At 39.6% G+C, this 15,123-nt stretch overlaps 1 protein-coding gene across 3 annotated transcripts in view; it reads left to right on the plus strand.

The window, feature by feature from the left end:
- Positions 1-456: 456 nt before the first annotated feature.
- The window catches only part of atp8b4 (ATPase phospholipid transporting 8B4), a 304,768-nt gene continuing 290,101 nt past the window's right edge, over positions 457-15,123 (plus strand). The window contains exons 1-2 of one of the 3 annotated variants that reach the window (XM_072278231.1): positions 457-574; positions 5,447-5,532. The gene's annotated coding sequence lies outside the window, so the exon portion shown is untranslated. The other 2 variants (XM_072278233.1, XM_072278230.1) reach the window with 2 other exon arrangements.

The following is a 15,123-nucleotide window of genomic DNA, read 5'->3' on the forward strand; positions in this document are numbered from 1 at the left end:
TGTGGATTAGAAGCACTGGCTTGTCCACTTGAGGTACCCTGTGGCTTTCAGGAATGGGGAGGCACTGGTTTTTCCAGAAGAGGGAGGAACTGGGGTTTAAGGGGAGGAGGGATTAGAGGCACTAACTTTTCTAGACGAAGATGTCCTTGGTCTGACCAGGAGACGTAGGCACTGGGAAAAGAGGCACCAAATTGCCCAAGGAGTGAGGCAGTAGCCTCTCCATGGAATGCTACTCCCTCCCTGCTGGTACAATCTAGAGTCCATATTTCCTTTGTAGAAACCAGTGCCTGTTCCACCCATAAAAGTCAATGACAGTGTAACTCCTCTAAAAAGCCAAAGCCATCTCCAAGTGAAAATAAACAGTGCCTGTGTATCCTCTGTAAAAAAAAAGTGTCTATATCTTTCTCATTCTCCGGCTTCCTCTCAGCAATCACTTTGCCCTCCGGTGCTCCGAGAGCCGGAGTTTCTCTCTCGCTCGGGGCTGACTAAGCCACGCTTACAACCGCCCCGGCGAATTCCGCCCTCACTTTCTGCATTGACTGGGTGTGAGGGTTGGCGAGACGACGGGACCCCGGTGAGTATCACGTCGAGCTGCTGTGAGTGGGAGGACGGCGCATTCCCTTCCTGAGGAGGCAGAACGGGGCGGGGACAGCAGGAAATCCGCTCGAGCAACAGTGGAATTGTAAACCTAGTCTTCAACTTCGTTTCGATGGGCCGTGCTTCTCCTGCGATAAAGGACCGGCGGTGACTGTTTGGGGTGCCGTGTTCCTGAGATAATTAACCTCTTGACTTGTGCGGTGAAGAAGCAGGGGTCGGACGTGGGATTGCTTATCTCCTTATATAAAGGTGGAAGGGTCCTTGAAATCCAGGAGAAGGTTTCCGTTGTTCAGCGGGCTGCTTGCTGGTAAATATGTAAACATTTATAAGAATGCACTCATCGTTGTAGGTTGTGCCGGCAATTTTACTTGTCGCCTGCAAAGAAGCAGGGGCAGGAATGTTACCTAGAGTTAGTCAGTTTACTTGAGGGAACTACCATATTTTTCAAATCCCAATGTAGAAGGTAAAATATTTTTGTGAATGGGGCTGGCGTGTGTATGTAATAATGCACAGTAAAAAATATGTCATGCAGTTGTACAAGCCTAGTTACAATCCTGGGAAGTTTGGAAAACCCAGATATAGGTTCAGTAAAGAAGTGGGGAATAGGAGATAAAATTGTCTGCATCACGTTAAGATTATTCGCGCTCCTTCATCCAATGAGTGCTGGGGATCAAGAAGTAGGTGTTTGAAAGAGTGGTTGAGGTACATCTAAGAAATAGCTAGATGCACATGAGATGTTCTAAAGTACAGGGCTGCAGACCTCAAGCTGGGAAGTGGGATTACTGTGTTTTTCATTGGCATAGCCATCACATTGTGGTACCTTTCTGTGGTGTAAAGATTTGTGATCACTGAAGGCCATCAAAATAATCCTGAGTTAGAGGAGATCAGATGGCAATATAGCCAGCATAAGTTGTACTTGATTGCTTCATCAAAACCATGTCAACTTCTAGATGGATAGACATACACAACATAGTAAATCAATTGTGTAACATCACAATTTTTCTCTCTTTAAGCAGTATCTACAGTATGATACTATATTGCATATGTAATAGCAAGAATTTGAGGTTCTTTAATGTTAGCTTCAGTTTAGGATATAATTATGTTTATGCATTGTAAAGCACAATTAGTTATATAATGCAGTACATATGGGGAAAGAGACTGCAGTAATGGATCTTGGATTTTAATACAGCAGAACAAACAGAAGCCTAAGTTTGATGTAACTTAGAAAGGAGGCTGTTCAGCCCAATGTGCCTTTACTGCTTCTTGCAAATTATCCAATCAGTTCCACTTCCTTTTTATTATGTTTTATTTTGAAAGTTACCATTTGTGATTTTGTATCATGATCCCAAATCATAAGTGTGGTACCACATCTTATAATGCGTATTAGCTGTGTCTCACTGCTCCTCACTCCAATGGTCACATCACACAGATAAGTTTAGCATACCCAGGCTCTCAGATGCCTACACGAGTCTGTGGTTAAATGTAACATGTGTGAGATTTCTTTCAATTGGTTTGGCAGCTACTATCATGCTTTCCTGCCTTGCTCATTGGTGATTCTGTTCCTTGCTCTAGTACTTACATATATTTTAAGAATAAATCTGCAAACTAAAGAAGAAAGTCTAATTTATTTTTAAGCATGCTGTTATCTGAGTACTTGCATTGATGGCAATGCGTGCAAGGATCAAGGTAAAATACCATTGCAGCAGACTTCAAAACAAAATGTTCTGAAATTATTGAGCAACAGAGCACTACACAATGAACAACACAATTTCTTGTATTATTGCTTCAGTGGTTAGACTTAGAAATAACTTGATATAATCTCATAGGAAAATAACTTGTTTCTTTTCTTCATTTGAAAGAACTAAATTAAATGGTGTAAAATTTGAAAAAGTTAATAGTATATAACTGATTTTCTTGCGTATTGCTGTGATCAAAGCAAAACTAAATGGCATTAACTTTATTGCAATGAATACAATTAATGTCATTACTTTTAAATTTAGAACCTCTTACCTCCTGGACACTCAGTTAATCTAATTTAGGTTTTGCAAGAGAAGTTGACAGATATTTGGAAATTCCAATCACAGATTAATATATTTTTATTGTACAAGAACTGAAGGATGCTATTTTCATTAAATATAATAACTAGATTGGCTCTTTAAGAGCAGAACTGCAAGTTGTCTCTAAACACAAAATCCATAGGGTGAAATAACATGGATATTGCAAGTTTAAAATGATGCCACAGATGCAGTTTAATTGGTTCAACAGTGTCAACTCAACACTTTTTGCTCTAGCCTACACAGTATCATTTTTCAGTTCAATTCCTATTTGGTTTCAGTGTGAAACTGTTCAAAAACAACCTCCAAGTTTATTTCTTTCACCTTTTCATGGACAATTGATTGTTATTTTGCTTGAAGGCTATTATAGCAGACAATGGCAGATGGTATACCTTTATATCTTGTGACTTGGATGATTTGTACATTATTTGGCAGAGCGAAGAAAAGTATGATGTACTGTACTCCAGTGAAGAGAGAGTTCCTAAATATTTTGTTTCAACTCTGGTGCTGATTCTCAGAATTACTCATTGTTGTTTCTAGTAAATGTCCTCTTCATATCCAAAAATGGGGAAGCATTTTCTTGTGTTGGGTCTTGCAAAGTTATGAAGATGCTTTAAAAATGAGTGAGAGATCATTTCTTCCCCTGGAGCCTAAAGGTGCCACTTCATGAGAAACAGTTACACTTTTTGCTCTAGTCCATTTTTGGGGTATTGCTAAACTGTACATGGTTTCAGCTGTTAACTTGTGCTTGTGGTATGAAATTAAGTGCATCACAACTGTTCTTACCTCATCACTGACTTTATCTTTTGAATATAGGAGGATTAGGCCTTTAGCGGTCCCAAACCACTTCCATCGTTATGTTAAATTAAGACTGGAATTTAACTCGGCTCAGTTTTTCTTCTTTTATTCAATTACTTTTGATTCCTTTACCTAAACAAAGATCTACCAATCTGAATTAAAGTTGGCCCAGGGTTTTTGGATAATTGAGTTCCTGGTTTCCACTAAGGCAAGACAGCAGCTATGTATATTTATCATCAGGAGTTTGAGGAGATTTTTGTCACCCAAAGCACTTGAAGACTTCTACAGATGTAATGTGAAGAGCATTCTGACTGGCTGCATCACCGTCTGGTAAAGGATGCGGGAAGGGGGAGCTACTGCACAGGATCGAAGTAAGCTGCAGAGAGCTGTAAAATTAGTTAGTTCCAACATGGGCAGTAGCCTCCGTAGCATCCAAGACAGCTTCAACGAGCAGTGCCTCAGAAAAGCAGCTTCCATCATCAAGGAACCACACCACCCAGGACATGTTCTCCTTACATTGGGAAGGAGGTACAGAGGCCTGAAGGCACACACACTTAGCGATTCAGGAATTGCTTCTTCTCCTCTGCCATCCGATTCCTGAATGGACATTGAGCCTATGAATGCTACCTCACTACTTTTTTAAATTTCTGTTTTTACACTGTTTGCCTTAATAGAACTATTTAATATACATATATATGTACTTCATGTAATTCAGTTTTTTTTCTATATTTATCGTGTAAAGTTAACAAATTTCATGACCTGTGCTGGTGATATTGGACCTGATTCTGATTCTTATTCTTTATATGAAAACAATTCTTTACTGATTTGATACTGGGCTGCTCTAATTAAAATTATGCCCTCTTTGTTCTGAGTTGTTGCACCAGAGGATATCTGCTGTATATAATCTCTTTTTCATTTCCAATATCTAAATTAGATCAGCCATGAACTTTCTGAAAGTGAGATTTTTTTGCGTGCCTCATATAATCTTTAAGCCCTGATACAATTTTAATGAAACTACAGTGAGTTCTTTTTCAGGGCAATGGATCTTTCGAAGTATGATGCCCAGAACTCAAAATAGAACAAGGCTGTGTACAACTGAAGCACCATTTCCTCCCTTATCCCTTTTGAATTCACTTCTATAAAGTAAACTTAATGAAGTAGAATTTTTAGAACAAGTAGATCTGATCTCATTTCATTATGCTTGGATGAATTCCACTTCAGGCCCTGGAGGTCTAAATTCAGTGTATTAGTACCACTTTGTTTTCTCCCCACCCCCCTCCCCAGATGAAACCTTTTAATTGTTGCACAAGTTACTTGAGTTTTTACATGAGATCGAATGAATCATTTACAATGTTAGCTGATTCCAGCATAAACATTCTTGGGTTGACTCAGGGCCAGCCATTTCCTTAATATTGCTCTACAACAGCAATGTCAAGTTTAAATGACTGACTTGTTCAGTTAAACTGCATTTATTATTGGAATAGGCCAGAGGTGAACTCTTAACCCTTATTAGCTTTTCTTTTGTAACACATACGAAATGCTGGAGGAACTCAACAGGTCAAGCAGCATCTATGGGAAAAAAATAAACAGTTGACGTTTCGGGCTGAGACCCTTCACCAGGACTCCAACCGAAATGTCGACTTTTTATTCCGTTCCACAGCCCTGCTGCGTTCCTGCAGCATTTTGTATATGTTGATCTGGATTTCCACCATCCGCAAAATCTCTTGTAGTTTAAATGTTATTTGATTACTTTTTGCCGCAACTCCTAAATAAGAAAAGTTTAAACAAAGCAAAGAGGAACTTGCGGCATGAAAAGTCAATGTTACTCTACTTTTCATGAATGCTGCAGACTCTGCCCCCTCTCCAGGGACACCTATGTATGGACAAGTTTGCACAGGAGGCTCTATTAGTTCAAATGTCACTGTATTGACATTTTGTTTCCAAAATACAAAAAGTTTTGGATTTCTGATCTCTGATTCTCTTTTCCTCTCATATAGCAGCAAAGCTGGGATCAATCGTGGTCAGTGAAGTAACTCAATGCCTTTTGGCATGTCATCATTGCGAAGCTTTATCTCCTATTCTGGTAAGTTTGGAATTTTTGGCATAATTTTAATCCTGTTTTAGAAAGTAATGGACACCAGCCAGAATTTAAATACAATCTTTCATCTTTATTCAGTTGCGGAGTATGGCTTATACGTGTATCCATATTTATATGCTGACTCTGTTGGTTTGGTTGAGTTGTTCTCTGATCTTAGGAATTTCCTTGCAAATGTTTCCTCACCCTGCAAGGAGATATCATCAGTGCGCTCTTGATTGTGGTGTGTCCTCCGAATTCTTGGCCTTTAGGACACACTGCAATCAACAGCACACTGATGACGTCTCCTCGCGTGGTGATAAACGTTTGCAGGTAACTCGCCAAGGTCGGAGAACAACTCAAACCAACCATCAACCATCTGAGATACACATCTTCCAAATTATTTCCATAGACTATTCTATCATATCACATGAGGAAGATGATGCATGGGTAGTCATTGATGCAGGTTGGGAAACATTCATTAATCTATGGTCAATTGATGCTTTCACTTTTTTTTTGTGACCCGCTCTTCAGCTTATTGCATTAGAACAGGATCCCCAATGTGGGGTTCACAGACCCCTTGCTTTAATAGTATTGATCCATAGAATAAAAAGTTTGGGAACTCCTGCTGCATTAGGGGATGATATCAACACAAAGACAGGTTTGATCTTTGTCCGGCTCGCAACACTTCTTCTTTTTCAGTTATTAGAATTAAATGAAGAGAATTGGAATTAGTCACAGGTAGAGCATGGACCAACTTGACTGAATGTGATAATTTTTATATATAAAAGAAGAACATGAGGGAACCAGCTGGTGGTATAGGGGCACTCGCACTGAACTTCGAGGCGAGTGGTCCTGGGTTCAAATCCGGCTGGTTCCTTGTACGCTTTCCATCCGTGCTGCGATGACAGTCAAGCTAGCAACTCGGCTTCATTTAAAAAAAACAGACAAAAAAAAAACTAGTGAAACAGCAAGGTTGCTGCCCGATGTGCCATAGGATGCAGAAAGGAACAACACCAACAAAAGCAGGAGGCAGCTTTTAAGGCCAAAAATTAGGCCAAGAGCAAACTCCAGGAAATCTAAGTCTTGTGAAATGAAGGACTTTGTGGCATGTGGAAGTGTGCAAAGGACCAGAGGGGGGATGTGGTAAAACTGGATCTTGATGATAAGGAAAGTTAAAACGGGTTTAAAAATAAGTCAGTTGTGAACAAACATTTGAAATAATATCTTTGTGTTTAAAGTTATTTGAAATTGTTTTTCAGTTACAATGATTCAGAACATAATTTAAGCTACACGAATGTCCTGAAGTTAATTGCTGATCAGTGGTGCTAAACATGCTATGTAGTCACATTGTACTCTGTCCTTCAAACTCATTCCATTGAAGTAAATTGGAGGAACTTCAGAGGCAAAGTACAACTAGAGACTGTGTTTAAAGCTATCAAACATAGATGTATTTCAAGGGAAATGGTCATTTAGTTTATGTTTGACAAGAGAGCTCAGTAGAATTCCATTAACTCTTTCATTTATTTGTCTACAGGCACATAACCCCCAAAATTGCTTTTAATAACTTTGCTGTTATATCATAAGCCATATTTCACAACCTTAGATGTTTTATCATGGAATAATCTTGTGCTGTTTGAGTTTGCTGTACACTAAAGTCAAATTGTAACCTTCAGCCTCTGTTATGCTGTGACATTTACATTGGTAAGAGAGCTTTTTGTATCAATTGGAGCAATTCATATAATTGACATTCACTTGACAGTTAGATAAAGGGGTTTTGCAGAGTTTCAGAGTTTCTACATTGATTAAAACCATGTTTCAGAGTTTATACATTGATTGCAATGTCAGGCTTGATAGATGTTCCATCATTATCACATGACTGTTGACATCTTTTCAGTGTTGAAGTACCTGTTGAACTACAGAAAAAGTAATGTGTGTAAATTGGGTTAAATGATGGGTTAATACAATGGAGAACTATTTCCCCATATGTCAAAGTCAACATTTCAAACATCACATCAGTGTCTCATGACTGTAATGCTAAGGTTTTGAACTTTCTGTGACTTTTTACTTCATTAACATAAAAGTCTATGTGTGCTTTAGTTAAATAGCAGATGAATGGTAATTTTCTGAAATAAAATGAGATTTTATTTTGCACTCATTAGCTATTGATTCAGAAGCATTTAACTATTGATTATGATGAACAAGCATTGTCTTTGGCAATGTAATGCAGGGCTGGATATATTTAATATAATTATTGTACATTAAAGGTTTTGCTCTGTCAAGTGATTAGTGAGTTGGAAGTGCTAGCCTTCACAATATCATAGAGGTGTGTGATTGAAAGGCAGAAAATGCCAGTTTCCTGGATATCATGAAACCAGTGTTGTAAATTGGCTTGGTAATAAGAGGCCATGGATGATGATCAAGGACTAGTTTTAAGATTGGAAATCTATGACCAATAGATTTGTCTGTCACCTGCAGAGACTGAAGCAGGTGACCTTGCTGTTTATTATATACATTAATAACACTGGACAACAAGTTTTTCTAAAGTATTGCTTCCTCAGAAAAATATTTTGGTTTATGCTAGGCTGCTTGAAGCTGAACACAAATATGATATTAGACTACTTGTATCACATAGGAATTTGGAGAAACAAGAAATTAATTTCTATTGAATGTTATGTGCTTAATTATATAACGGTGCTGACACCATAACAGTTCAACTAGGCTAAAAATGCTTTGTTGATGATTTTCATTTGTAATCAGTGTCTAAGGCTTAATCACCAGCATTGATGAATTTCAGTTACCCGGATACCATTTCTCCATGACTGTAACATCCTAGAGGAACTTTTCATTGTGCTCTTCACTGACTAACACCAAGATTTGCAGGGAGGAAATCTAAGTGGGACTGCAGAAGGTGAATGTTCAGTGACATGTTCTCTTTATGGTTTCAGCTTACATTGTGGGCAACATTTCAATTGTCTTGAATTATGAATTGAAATACAGGTGTCCCCTGCTTTTCGAACGTTCGCTTTATGAAACCTCACTGTTACGAAAGACCTACATTAGTTACCTGTTTTCACTAACAGAGGGTGTTTTCACTGATACGATAAAAGGCAGCGCGCGATAAAAAGGCAACGCGTGGAAAAAAAAAGCAGCGCACACCCCCAGCAGCTGCTCTCCCCCGGATTCGGAACTGCATTCTAGCCAGCATTGGTTAAACGCGTGCCTGTGAGCAGCTGTTAGCAAGATGAGTTCTAAGGTATCGGAAAAGCCAGAAAGAGCACGTAAGGGTGTTACACTTGGCGTAAAACTAGACATAATTAAGTGTTTCGATCGTGGTGAACGAAGTAAGGACAACGTGAGTATGGCTTGTGGAAGTTGATGAAAATGATGTTGAAGAGGTTTTGGCATCTCATGACCAAGAACTAATTGATGAAGAGCTGATGCAATTGGAAGAGGAAAGGACAACAATCAAAACTGAATGCAGTAGCGAACGGACCGAAAGTGAAGTCGTCCAGGAACTGAACGTGAAGCAGCTGCGTGAGATTTACTTTATACTTTATTGTCGCCAAACAATTGGTACTAGGACGTACAACTTTCGCTTCAATGATAAAGTACGACTTTAATTTTGAAAGTGTATGTCGGTTTAGGGCGTATTTGCAGGATGGTTTGAGTGCTTACAAAGAACTGTATGATCTAAAAATGCGCGAGGCTAAGCAGTCAAGCAAGCCTTCCACATCAGCCACAACAGACGACGAACCTTGACCTTTGACATCGAGGCAGGCAGACATAGAAAATGTCCTGCCTGCCCTGATGGAAACAGATGGCACCCCAGTGTCCCACCACCCCAATCCCCGGGCTGCGGACAGATACCGATTCGCAGAGAATGAAGCGGTAGTCGGGACACACCCAGCACATCTTTAAGAAAAAAAAGCCGAAATAAACAAGCTAATTAATTACGTACTGGGCTGCACCTGATTAATTAGCTCATTTATTTCGGCTTTTCTTTTCTTAAAAATGTGCTGAGTGCGTTCTGGCCACTGCTGTACCCCTGCATTCTTCGCGGATCGGTATCGGTCGGCGGCCCGGAGGATGGGGGCCACTGCACCACTCCAACCTCCGACGACTCAGCCTAACACACCATCATCAGTGTGCTCGGCGCTGTCTTCCCGATTCTCGTAAGTGATACTACACTGTACATACATTATTTCTACTTTAGAATGGCTGTGTATTTTTAGGTGTTATTTGGTATGATTTGGCGGCTTCATAGCTTAAAGGTTACTGGAGAGTGCTTGCGCCGTGTTTCTGCCAAGAGCGCTTACATGAGATTTTCGCTACAGAGAACAGTGCAGCAATGATTGTGGAAAAGTATTTCTACTTTATATTGCCTGTGTATTCATCATATCATTCCTGCTTTTACTATATGTTAGTGTTATTTTAGGTTTTATGTGTCATTTGGCATGATTTGGTAGGTTATTTTTGGGTCTACGAACGCTCACAAATTTTTCCCATATAAATTAAAGGTAATTGCTTCTTCGCTTTACGACATTCCAGCTTACGAACTGTTTCGTAGGAACGTTCTACCTTCGGATGGCGTGGGAAACCGGTAACAAATATAGGCAATTTTTCTTTAAAGTGCGTGAAAGGGAAATTTCATGGTCTTTTTCATTATCAGCAGCCCAAAATCCATTAGATACACCCACAAATATACAGGAAGCAAAATTTTTGTCCAGTGTAATCTGTACATGAATATAGGAGATATGAATAATGAGTTCACATGATGTGAAAATTGCGCCAACTGGTAGTGTAATGGCATCAGCACTGGACCTCGAGGTGAATGGTCCTGGGTTCGAATCTGACTGGCCCCTTGGATGCTTTCAATCTGTACTGGGTTCGGCATGGAGCTCGCAACTCGTCCTCATTTAAAAAAACAGACAATATGCTAAAGAAATGGCAAGGTTCCTGCTCGATGTGCTACAAGGCGCAGAGAGGAGTAAAAATGATGTGACATTACTGATGATGGGAAGGATTATCTTTAACTGGAGAATGATGTTACCATGAGTTGGTAAAGTGGACTGAAAATGACAGATGGAATTTTAACCCACAAAAACGTGAAGTTATGTATATTATGAGGATCAATAAGATGACGATATGCACAATGAATAGTAGCTTTTTCGGAAGTACTGAGGAACAGAGGGTATCTTGTACTTATTCAAAGATCCCTGAAAGAAGCACCTTGCCCAGATGGTCAGTCTTTGTTTGTATGCAGTTTTTTAGTGATTCTATTTTATTTCTTTGTTCTACCGTGAATGTGAATGCCTGCAAGAAAATGAATCTCAGGGTTGTTTATAGTGACATATATGTACTTTGATAATAAATTTATTGTGAACTTTAAACTTTTCTCAAATATTAATTGAAAGGGAAAAAATGGAAAAATTGCTAACAAAATACAGAAAAAGTAAAATCATAAATATTCTATGATTTACCATTTTCACTGGATATTATTGCCTTCAATGAATCCTTGAATCCTAAATTGAGTGTATTTGCTGTGTATGAATGAATTAATTTATTTAAATCTTACATCCATCCCAGAACGTGAGGGAGTAAAAATCTTTGCATTATGACTTTGTCGCAATGTACAGACATGTGAATTTGTAAGTCTAATGGCTTGTAGAAAGAAGCTGTCCGGTAGCTTGTTGGTCCTGGCTTTAATGCTGCGGTACCGTTTGCCAGACAAGCAGCTGAAACAGTTTTTGGTTGAGGTGACTGGTGTCCCCAGTGATCTTCCAGGCCTTCTTTCTGTACCTGCTGCTGTAATTGTCCTCAATGGAGGGAAGTTCCCATCCACAGATGCACTGGGCTGTCCGTAACACTCAATGCAGTGCCCAGCGTTCAAAGTTAGTGCAGTTCCCATACCAGGTGGTGATACAGCCAGTCAGGAGGTTCTCAATGGTGCCCCTGTAGAAGGTCTTGAGGATTTTGGGGCCTATGCCGAACTTCTTCAGTCGCCTGAGGTGAAAGAGATGCTTTTGTGCTTCTTTTGCCAAACAGCCGGTGTGTAAAATCCAGGTGAGATCTTCGGTGATGTGTATACTGAGGAACTTGAAACTACTCACCCTCTCAACTACAGTCCCATTGATGTTGATCGGGGCGAGCCTGTCTCCACTCCTCCTGTAATCCACAATCAGCTCATTTGTTTTTTTGGACACAGAGAGGTTGTTATCTTGGCACCACTGTGTCAGGGTGTCAACCTGTCCTCTGTAGGCAGTCTTGTCACTGCTAGAAATAAGGCCAATATTAAGGGATAGTGGTCAGTCACACAGTATGTAGTATAAAAATGTATTAATGTTATCAGAAGTACAAGCTGTAAAGAGTTAATTTAAAGTCTGTTCAAATTTCTGGGTTAATGAGTTAGTTCTCTTCCTTCAACCACATACTGGCCACAAATCTACTTATGTTGAGAAATCTCAACTTCTGCTATGATACCTGTCAGTGGCAATTGCCAAATTGTAGGCTTGGGCTTTGACTATTGAACTTCCTGAGCCATGATGGTTCAGTCCTAATGTGTGCCTCTATTTCTGAACTGAGGTGGATATTGTGGACCTGGAGTTTTGTAATAAGTTGGATTTAGTACTGTTTGTCATTAATGGGGAAAAACTGAGCACTGAAGCTTGCAGGAAGCAGCAAGCTGAGATAAGAGGAAGTCTCCTTATAGTTGGTCATGGATGAGATGGCTCTTGCAGCAGAAAAAACCAATTTATCTTTTAATAGAAATATTTGTTAAGGGTCTGGTCAGAAAAGCTGTTAATTGCCGGTAGGAATAAGATCAATGGGATATAAGTGTAATGTGAAGAGCAACAGAACAAAGTCTGAAGTGAAGAAGTTCATTTTTTCATGCAGCAAGTAGTTATGATGTTAAATTTCCTTCCTGAAGAGACAGCTGATACAGATTGAATGATTGCAGGGCTCCAGGGAAATCGAACAAAATGGGGTTGCTTGCTGAGAGCCAGCGGTGACTTGAGGGACCAATTGGCTTCCTGTGTTGTAAAGATGAGATGATACCTCTGAGAACATTAACTCAAAATTCATTTGTGCTCCCAAACTTTTATAGCATACTCCATTATTTCATAGAACATAAAGTTCTCAATCTTATCATGGTTTACTATTTGAATGTGTTTTGGGTATTTTTCCTATTCAGTTGGTTGGCTAAACCACTCAATTGCAAAGGTGACCTCCCTCCAACCTGCTCCACCATTTGATTCTACCATTTGAAATAAGTCTTGTGTAAACCTGCCTTTACCTTTTTGTGCTGCATGGTTGTGAACAGATATAAAATAGTTGATGCGTTTAAGAAGTTGCTTTATTTCTTGATTCATTTCAAGAAAGCCAACCCGGAAGGAAATGATTTTGTGGCAGATTTTCTTTATTGAGTATTTTCTTTGCTCCTGAGGATCATTTTGTGGCATTGCTGACAAAGCACCTCCACACTCTCTGACACAAGCAGGACTTCCCCGTAGCCAAACATATTAATTCTGATTCCTGTTCCGACATGTCGATCCATGGCCACCTCCTGTACCAAGATGAGGCCACCCTCAGGGTAGAGGAGCAACACCTTGTATTCTGTCTGGGTAGCCTCCAACCTGATGGTATGAATATCGATTTCTCCTTCCAGTGAACAAAATTTCTCCATCACCCTCCCTCCCCCTCCCATTTCCTCTATTCCCCATTCTGACCTGTTACTACTTTTCACCTGCCTATTACTTCCCTCTGGGTCCCCTCCTCCTTCCCTTTCTCCTATAGTCCACTGTCCTCTCCTATCAGATTCTTTCTTCGCTAGCCTTTGACCTTTCTCACCCACCTGGCTTCACCTATCACCTTCCAGCTAGCCTCCTTCCTCTCCCCCCACCTTTAAACTCGGGCTTCTTCCCCTTCCCCCTTTCAGTCCTGAAGAATGGTCTAGGCCCGAAATGCCACTCTTTACTTTTTCCATAGAGCTGCCTGACCCGTTGAGTTCCTCCAGCATTTTGTGTGTGTTGCTTTGGATTTCCAGCATCTGCAGATTTTCTGGTGTTTGTAAAGCTGCATTATGTTCTTTTTCCCAAATCTGCTCCTGTTAAGCTTGTGTAATACAAGACATGATTATGCAGCGTGTGAAGGACATTTAGGCTCCAGACATTCAGGCGCAGGGGCTTTATTGCCACTTTGTCCTCTTTTGAAATTATTTGTAAGTCTGTGCCATCTTCCTAACAGTATTTTGGACTTTAGTGTTGTTTGTTCTGAATATTGCTGATTACATGGTTTTCTCTAAACAGAAAAAAATAAACAGAGATAAAGCTGTTTAAGATGAACTCTGGAAGTTCATGAGGACAGCACCACCCAGAAATCACTGAAGCCACATGTAACAATGCAGTGTAGGTTCCACTTTTATCAGGACAGGTATTATAATTGTGTTTTTCACAGCCTGTTCATTCAGCTTCATCTTGTTGAGATTTTTTGGTTTCAAACATAATGTTGGAAAAATTAATGCTGAATTACACTGATTCAAGCCACAGCCTGCCCTTGCTCATCTCTCTCTCTCTCGCCCCAACTCCGCCACCCTTACTTTCAGAGCAGTCTTAAAGTTCTAGATGACCTTGGTCCTAATTTCTGTAAGTGTCCTAAGGAACACTTGGCTTCAGATGTCAGCTCATTAGACCTTTGTGGTATTTTGATAAATTGCTTCTGTGAAAGGTCCATAAATTGCCCTTAAATTTCTCCAGTGACCAGACCTAATTTAAAACAGTTCAAATAGATTTAAAAAGTAGATTAACTTACAAATATTTGAATGTAGTTGCAATTTATTAAAAATATAAAATTAACGAGCTGCACTAGACTATTCCATCAAGCATTACCATCCTAAACCAAAATATATAGAAGAGTCCTAAAGAAGAGTCTCAGCCTGAAACGTCATCCATTTGTTTATTTTCATGGTTGCTGCTTGATCTGTTGAGTTCCTCCATCATTTTGTGTGTGTTGCTATATGTAGCTGGTCCTCCTTGGGTCTACATCCTGGTATTCCATGCCCAACAGCATTGTGGGTATACATTCACCGAAAGGACATAGTGCTTCAAGAAGCTGGTTCATCACCATTGACTCACAGACTTTTAGGAATGGGCAACCTATGCTGACCTTGCCCATCCTTAAAAAAAAATAAAAAAAACTCTATCAACTGACATTTTTGAATTCCTTAGTTTAAAGCTGCCAATAAGCTTACTTATTTGAGAATAATACTTTTATAGGGTAGATTTAAGATTCAAAAACAAAAATATGGGCTATTCTGGAGCTTATGTTACTGTTGTGGCATTTATAGGGACCATTAATCTGTGCAGAAGGTAGAGATATTGAATGAGGGACATGAGCTCGGAGATTTTCCACTCCATATTTTCTCAGGATTCCTATGTCATCTCAATTATTATTGGATAATTATTGAAAACATTACTGTATCTTAACTCTCCTTCCAGAATTATATTGGTACACTAAATGGTGTGATTTAGTGTGTGTGTGTTGGTTACTTGCTGTTTTAGAAAAATCGGTCAGGTACATGAAGAGCATTTTTCACATCAG

Source organism: Mobula birostris, chromosome 14 (assembly GCF_030028105.1).
Source record: "Mobula birostris isolate sMobBir1 chromosome 14, sMobBir1.hap1, whole genome shotgun sequence".
In the NCBI taxonomy this organism is placed as follows: domain Eukaryota; kingdom Metazoa; phylum Chordata; class Chondrichthyes; order Myliobatiformes; family Myliobatidae; genus Mobula; species Mobula birostris.